Source organism: Coregonus lavaretus (genome assembly GCF_964263955.1).
Source record: "Coregonus lavaretus genome assembly, chromosome: 29".
NCBI lineage: Eukaryota > Metazoa > Chordata > Actinopteri > Salmoniformes > Salmonidae > Coregonus > Coregonus lavaretus.
The window spans coordinates 30,049,993-30,058,030 of NC_140016.1; positions in this window are offsets into that span (position 1 = coordinate 30,049,993).

Below are 8,038 nucleotides of genomic sequence, written 5' to 3' on the forward strand. Positions count from 1 at the left end.
GCACTTTACTCACACCAGCCAGGCATTCCTTGTCTTGGTCAGACCGGGCGCGCGAGAATTCCACCAAAACTCTGCGACGGTCGCTGATGGCCGTTGGGCATCCTTCTCCAAGGCCCCGGCGTGAAGAGAGAAAGGAGAAGCCAGTTTCACATCCCCAAAAGAGGTGGAAAACGAGGTGGGAGACTGGACACAAAAAGGAGGGTCAGTGAGTTAGCCAGTGGATCCTCTGCCCCAAACCAGGCTGTGTGGGATCTTTTGGGCTCCTCACTCTGGCTCCCAGGTTGCTTAGCTGTTTTGGAAGCAAAGTATGAAATTCCGGACACCCCCGTGGTAAATTTTACACATCCCGGGCCCGGATTTTCCTCGAACAGGAGTCGGTGTCTGAAGCAGAATGCCGAATATTCAAGTAATGAGACAGGGGCTGCAGCAAAGTCCTAGAAAACAACAGCAGCTCCTAGTCCTCACCCCACCCCCTTCCTCTTTGTGTGTGTGTGTGTGTGTGTGTGTGTGTGTGTGTGTGCGCGCGTTTGTGTGCGCGTGTGTGTGCGTGTGCGCGCGTGTGTGTGTGTGTGTGTGTGCGTGTGCGTGTGTGTCATTAGCGTAGATATCAGCCTCTTTTGTGGATTCTTTTCAGAAGAGAATTAAGGTGACCTCTGACACCCTTAACCTTCCACACACATCTACACACACAAAGGGTAACAGACATGAACTGTCAAACACACTTATTGACATGCACCACACACACACAACTGTTATCCCCTTCCCCCATTTCTTCACCAGGGACAGTCATGTCAGGAAGACTCTCTGTGCTCAATTGTACACTGTTGTACAGATTGTACAGCTATTGTGTGTATTCAGATTAGAACGTGTACCCTGCTTGTGTGTATCTGTCTCTCCTGTATGACCGTCTCCGTCTCCCTGAGTGAATCAGGTTGGATGAGTAAGCAGGGGAACTCGGAGGAGTGGAAGAGACTTGTCAGTGGCCTGCTTGTTTTCTGTTTACTCAGGAGAGCAATCGTCAGACCCTATTCATACTCAGGATGACTAGCATATTGTTAGCAGTGTCACAAGTGGCCGTGGACGTAGCTGTAGGAGGGCTAACGAGGCTGGAAAGAGCTCAGTGTCTCCAGCTATAGTTGAGTTGGAAACGTGCCTTCTCAATGGCTTGTGTCCCGTGATTTCACCCCTGTTGACAACATTTGAAAGACGTATATCACTCTAGATCAAATTCTGTACATAGTGGACTCTCATTGTCATCTGAACACTATGATGTATTTGGTAATGTCATGGAATGCACCTTGGAATACTGTGCCACTCTTAACACTTTTGTTGTATGTATGAGGGACATGGTAACATAAGAAATAGTGGTCTTATTACTGTGTTAGCTACTATAATGATTGTATGTTACACCGAAGAATAACTACACAATAGTAAGAACACAATAAAGTGTTACCAAAGAGGCAAAGGGGTGTGCTCAGGACTAGCAGGTTGCTGGCCCACTAACCAATCCTATCACCACACCATCCCATCTGTTTGTCAAACACCTTGGCCGTTGTCATGTTGACAGAACAGCTGGCATGATGGGCAGCACCCAGACGCATGCAGCTGGTGGCATAGGCCAGGGTATCCATGGGAATGGCTTTCCGGCTCCACCCATGTTATCGGGATTTACGGCCACGCCTGTTCAGGCACCCAGAAGGCCGTGACTCATTGATTATGGTCCCGCTTTCTCACTGTGCTCGCCAGCCAGTAGGATAGGAAAGGAACACACATGGGTGATAGCGGATATATTTTGACATTTACATGCTCATATACAAAGTCACACACATGGTTGGTGTATGTACAGACATCCACATACTCAATATCTAACATCTGTGAGACAGTGGAAGTGGAGCTCATTGTGGGATCGACAGAGAGGACAGAGGAAGGGTTGTAACATTGAGAAATCTATGCACCTGTTGCTCAAGTGAGGAAAGGGCACAGAATCCCATTAATCATGGACAAAAAAAAAAAAGATTATCACATTGGGAAATATCACACCTAATAGACAATAGTGGAGTTGTTGTACAGAGAGCCTATGACAGCACTGTAAGTGGTGCATCACACTGACCGACACTGCCATATATACCCACATGCTTATATGAAATATGAAGACATTGAATACATAAAGATTTGTTTTATTAAAAATAAGAAAACAATACAATTTTATGTACAAATATATGCAATATGTTACACAGTAGCTGTGGCATTGTTTGTTGGGCAGGTCAAATATTTGAATATACTAGGGTTCGAGAAAACTTTTTAGTAAAGTAAGGCAACGATTAGCTTGAAGGTTTGACTTTGAGTGAATCATTCTTGTCATCATTGCTAGCAGTATAAATCAATGTGTTGTTGGACTTACATGGAATAGGATTGCCGGTATGTCTATTGATACCATATTGAGATCAATGAATGTCTTATCTGTTTAAACCTGGTACAGTGTGGTGTATAGTGACAAAGAAGTAGGCCATAATGAACACTGAGACATATTATTTGATTACAGTATTATGGAAAATTGCATTCAACTGAGTTTAATTGAAGTGCTGAGCTGCAAAGACAGCAATCTCAAAATCGAGTTGTTACGATACCAGTATCATGATCCCACTGGGCACACACTGGTTGAATCAACATTGTTTTCACGTAATTTTAACCAACCTAGAATAGACGTTGAATTGACATCTGTGCCCAGTGGACTACGATGATACTATGACAATATAATGCTGTTTGTTTCCAATATTAGGGCTGTTTTCCTCAAGAAATTGAAACATGGTTTGTTAACTTGCCACGATACTTCTGAATATCGCGGTACTGGTATTGTGACAAACCTACAGTGAGCTCCAAAATAATTGTGACAGTGACACATTTTGTTGTTTTGGCTCTGTACTCCATCACTTTGGATTTGAAATGATACAATGACTATGAGGTTAAAGTGCAGACTGTCAGCTTTAATTTGAGGGTATTGTCATCCATAACGGGTCAACCGTTTAGGAATAACAGCACATTTTGTACATACAGTGAGGGAGAAAAGTATTTGATCCCCTGCTGATTTTGTACGTTTGCCCATTGACAAAGAAATTATCAGTCTATAATTTTAATGGTAGGTTTATTTGAACAGTGAGAGACAGAATAACAACAAAAAAATCCAGAAAAAAACGCATGTCAAAAATGTTATGAATTGATTTGCATTTTAATGAGGGAAATAAGTATTTGACCCCTCTGCAAAACATGACTTAGTACTTGGCGCCAAAACCCTTGTTGGCAATCACAGAGGTCAGACGTTTCTTGTAGTTGGCCACCAGGTTTGCACACATCTCAGGAGGGATTTTGTCCCACTCCTCTTTGCAGATCTTCTCCAAGTCATTAAGGTTTCGAGGCTGACATTTGGCAACTCGTACCTTCAGCTCCCACCACAGATTTTCTATGGGATTAAGGTCTGGAGACTGGCTAGGCCACTCCAGGACCTTCATGTGCCTTTTCTTGAGGCACTCCTATGTTGCCTTGGCCATGTGTTTTGGGTCATTGTCATGATGGAATATCCATCCACAACCCATTTTCAATGCCCTGGCTGAGGGAAGGAGGTTCTCACCCAAGATTTGATGGTACATGGCCCCGTCCATCGTCCCTTTGATGTGTTGAAGTTGTCCTGTCCCCTTAGCAGAAAAACACCTCCAAAGCATAATGTTTCCACCTCCATGTTTGACAGTGGGGATGGTGTTCTTGGGGTCATAGGCAGCATTCCACATCCTCCAAACACGGCGAGTTGAGTTGATGCCAAAGAGCTCGATTTTGGTCTCATCTGACCACAACACTTTCACCCAGTTCTCCTCTGAATAATTCAGATGTTCATTGGCAAACTTCATACGGGCATGTTAATGTACTTTCTTGAGCAGGGGGACCTTGCGGGCGCTGCAGGATTTCAGTCCTTCACGGCGTAGTGTGTTACCAATTGTTTTCTCAGTGACTATGGTCCCAGCTGCCTTGAGATCATTGACAAGATCCTCCCGTGTAGTTCTGGGCTGATTCCTCACCGTTCTCATGATCATTGCAACTCCACGAGGTGAGATCTTGCATGGAGCCCCAGGCCGAGGGAGATTGACAGTTATTTTGTGTTTCTTCCATTTGCGAATAATCGCACCAACTGTTGTCACCTTCTCACCAAGCTGCTTGGCGATGGTCTTGTAGCCCATTCCAGCCTTGTGTAGGTCTACAATCTTGTCCCTGACATCCTCGGAGAGCTCTTTGGTCTTGGCCATGGTGGAGAGTTTGGAATCTGATTGATTGATTGCTTCTGTGGACAGGTGTCTTTTATACAGGTAACAAGCTGAGATTAGGAGCACTCCCTTTAAGAGTGTGCTCCTAATCTCAGCTCGTTACCTGTATAAAAGACACCTGGGAGCCAGTAATCTCTCTGATTGAGAGGGGGTCAAATACTTATTTCCCTCATTAAAATGCAAATCAATTTATAATTATTTTTACATGCGTTTTTCTGGATTTTTTTGTTGTTATTCTGTCTCTCACTGTTCAAATAAACGTACCATTAAAATTATAGACTGATCATTTCTTTGTCATTGGGCAAACGTACAAAGTCAGCAGGGGATCAAATACTTTTTTCCCTCACTGTAGTCCCCCCATTTTAGGGGACCAAAAGTATTGGGACAAATTAACTTATATCAAATCAAATCAAATTTGATTTGTCACACGCACCCTTAACCGATAATGCAGTTCAAGAAATAGAGTTCAGAAAATATTTACTAAATAAACTGAAGAAAAAAAAGTAATAAAAAGTAACACAATAAAATAACAATAAATAGGCTATATACATTTACATTACATTTTACATTTTAGTCATTTAGCAAACTTTCTTATCCAGAGCGACTTACAGTTAGTGAGTGCATACATTTTCATACATATACAGGGGGTACCGGTACTGAGTCAATGTGCGGGGGTACAGTTAGTCGAGGTAATTTGTACATGTAGGTATGGGTAAAGTGTCACGATCGTCGGTGAGAGAGGAGGACCAAGGCGCAGCGTGGAATGCGAACATTTAATTTAATTTGAATGAACACACGAACAAAACAACAAAACGAAAACGTGACGTCCCTGGTTACATACACGAACCAAAACGGAACAAGAAACCACACCCAATGAATGCCTAACGGCTACCTAAGTATGACTCCCAATCAGAGACAACGAGCTACAGCCGTCTCTGATTGGGAGCCACCCTGGCCAACATAGATATACAAAAACTAGAATACCCAAAGGAAACTCACACCCTGGCTCAACATACAAGTGTCCCCAGAGCCAGGGCGTGACAGTACCCCCCCCTAAAGGCGCGGACTCCGGCGGCGCCAACCAAACACCACAGGGGAGGGACCGGGTGGGCACTCCACCTTAGCGGCGGATCCGGCTCCGGGCCTGATCCCCACTCCCTCTCCAAACCCCTAAAGTACCCCTGGTCCGGCGTGAAGCAGCTGACCGGTGCTGAACCAGGCACCAGTGGAACAGGCACGGGCTGTGCCGGACACCACTGGCTTGGTGTGGGGAGCAGGAACGGGCCGAGCCGGGCTGACGAAACGCACCCCTGACTTGGTGCGGGGAGCAGGAGCGGGCCGGACCGGGCTGACGAAGCGCACCACTGACTTGGTGCGGGGAGCAGGAACGGGCCGAGCCGGGCTGACGAAGCGCACCACTGACTTGGTGCGGGGAGCAGGAGCGGCCCGGACCGGGCTGACGAAGCGCACCACTGACTTGGTGCAGGGAGCAGGAACGAGCCGAGCCGGGCTGACGAAGCGCACCACTGACTTGGTGCGGGGAGCAGGAACGGGCCGAGCCGGGCTGACGAAGCGCATCACTGACTTGGTGCGGGGAGCAGGAACAGGCCGAGCCGGGCTGACGAAGCGCACCACTGACTTGGTGCGGGGAGCAGGAACGGGCCGAGCCGGGCTGACGAAGTGCACCACTGACTTGGTGCGGGGAGCAGGAACGGGCCGAGCCGGGCTGACGACGCACACCATTGGCCTGGTACGGGGAGCAGGAACAGGCCGGACCGTACTGGGGACACACACCACTGGTCCTACACAGGGATCTGGAATGGGCCGGACCGGACTGGTAACACACCCCAGTACCTCTCGCCGTGCCTCTACACCTTCCCTCCCCTCTTCGACCAGTGGCCCCCGTAACCTGGCGGCCTCCTCTGCCAACCCGCTGGGCCGCTCTGCCGCGGTCTCCTGCTGGCCCGTCGTCCACGGCGTTAGCCCCCCCCTAAAAAATTTCTGGGCGTCTCTCCTACCTGTGGACCAGGTCTCCATGTCCCTCGCCAGCCTTTCGCCCTTCTGCTTCCATGTCAAGCCCTTCTCTTCCTCACCCGGCTTGACCCAGTCGAGGAGGCGAAGGAGATCTGCTAGAGATCTCCCTGGCGATGGCTCCTGGACACGCTGCTTGGTCCAGTCTTGGTGGTTTCTTCTGTCACGATCGTCGGTGAGAGAGGAGGACCAAGGCGCAGCGTGGAATGCGAACATTTAATTTAATTTGAATGAACACACGAACAAAACAACAAAACGAAAACGTGACGTCCCTGGTTACATACACGAACCAACACGGAACAAGAAACCACACCCAATGAATGCCTAACGGCTACCTAAGTATGACTCCCAATCAGAGACAACGAGCTACAGCCGTCTCTGATTGGGAGCCACCCTGGCCAACATAGATATACAAAAACTAGAATACCCAAAGGAAACTCACACCCTGGCTCAACATACAAGTGTCCCCAGAGCCAGGGCGTGACATAAAGTGACTATGCATAGATAACCTCTCCTGGTACTACTGAACAGGACCTCTCCTGGTACTATGACTGTAAGTCGCTTTGGATAAAAGCGTCTGCTAAATGGCATATTATTATTATAATAAACAGCGGGTAACAGCAGTGTAAAGCATTGGGCGGGTCAATGTAAATAGTCCGGGTGTCCATTTGATTAATTGTTCTGCTGTCTTATGGCTTGGGGGTAGAAACTGTTAAGGAGCCTTTTGGACGTAGACTTGGGGCTCCGGTAACGCTTGCCTTGCAGTAGCAGAGAGAATAGTCTATGACTTGGGTGACTGGAGTCTTTGACAATTTTTGGGCCTTCCTCTGACCAGATACATAGGTCCTGGATGGCAGGAAACTTGGCCCCAGTGATGTACTGGGCCATATGCACTACCCTCTGTAGCACCTTACGATCGGATGCCGAGCAGTTGCCATACTAGGCGGTGATTCAACCGGTCAGGATGTTCTCTATGGTGCAGCTGTATAACTTTTTGAGGATATGGGGACCCATGCCAAATCTTTTCATGATAGTTTGTTGGTGATGTGGCCTTGTGAATGTTGACCTGTTTAAAAGTCTTGCTCACATCGGCTACGGAGAGCGTGACCACACTGTCGACCGGAACAGCTAGTGCTCTCATGCATGCTTCAGTGTTGCTTGCCTCGAAGCGAGCATAAAAGGCATTTAGCTCGTCTGGTAGGCTCGTGTCACTGGGCAGCTCGCGGCTGGGTTTCCCTTTGTAGTCCGTAATAGTTTGCAAGCCCTGCCACAACCCTAACCCAAACCCTTGAAAGCGGCAGCTCTAGCCTTTAGCTCGGTACGGATGTTGCCTGTAATCCATGGCTTCTGGTTGGGATATGTACGTATGGTCACTGTGGGGACGTCGTTGTCGATGCACTTAATGATGAAACCGGTGACTGAGGTGGTATACTCCTCAATGCCATTGGATGAATCCCGGAACACATTCCAGTCTGTGCTAGCAAAACAGTCCTGTAGCGTAGCATCCACGTCATCTGACCACATCCGTATTGAGCGAGTCACTGGTACTTCCTGCTTTAGTTGTTGCTTGTAAGCAGGAATCAGGAGGATAGAATCATGGTCAGATTTGCCAAATGGAGGGTGAGGGAGAGCTTTGTATGCCTCTCTGTGTGTTGAGTAAAGGTGCTCTACAGATTTTTTTCCCCCCTCTGGTTCCA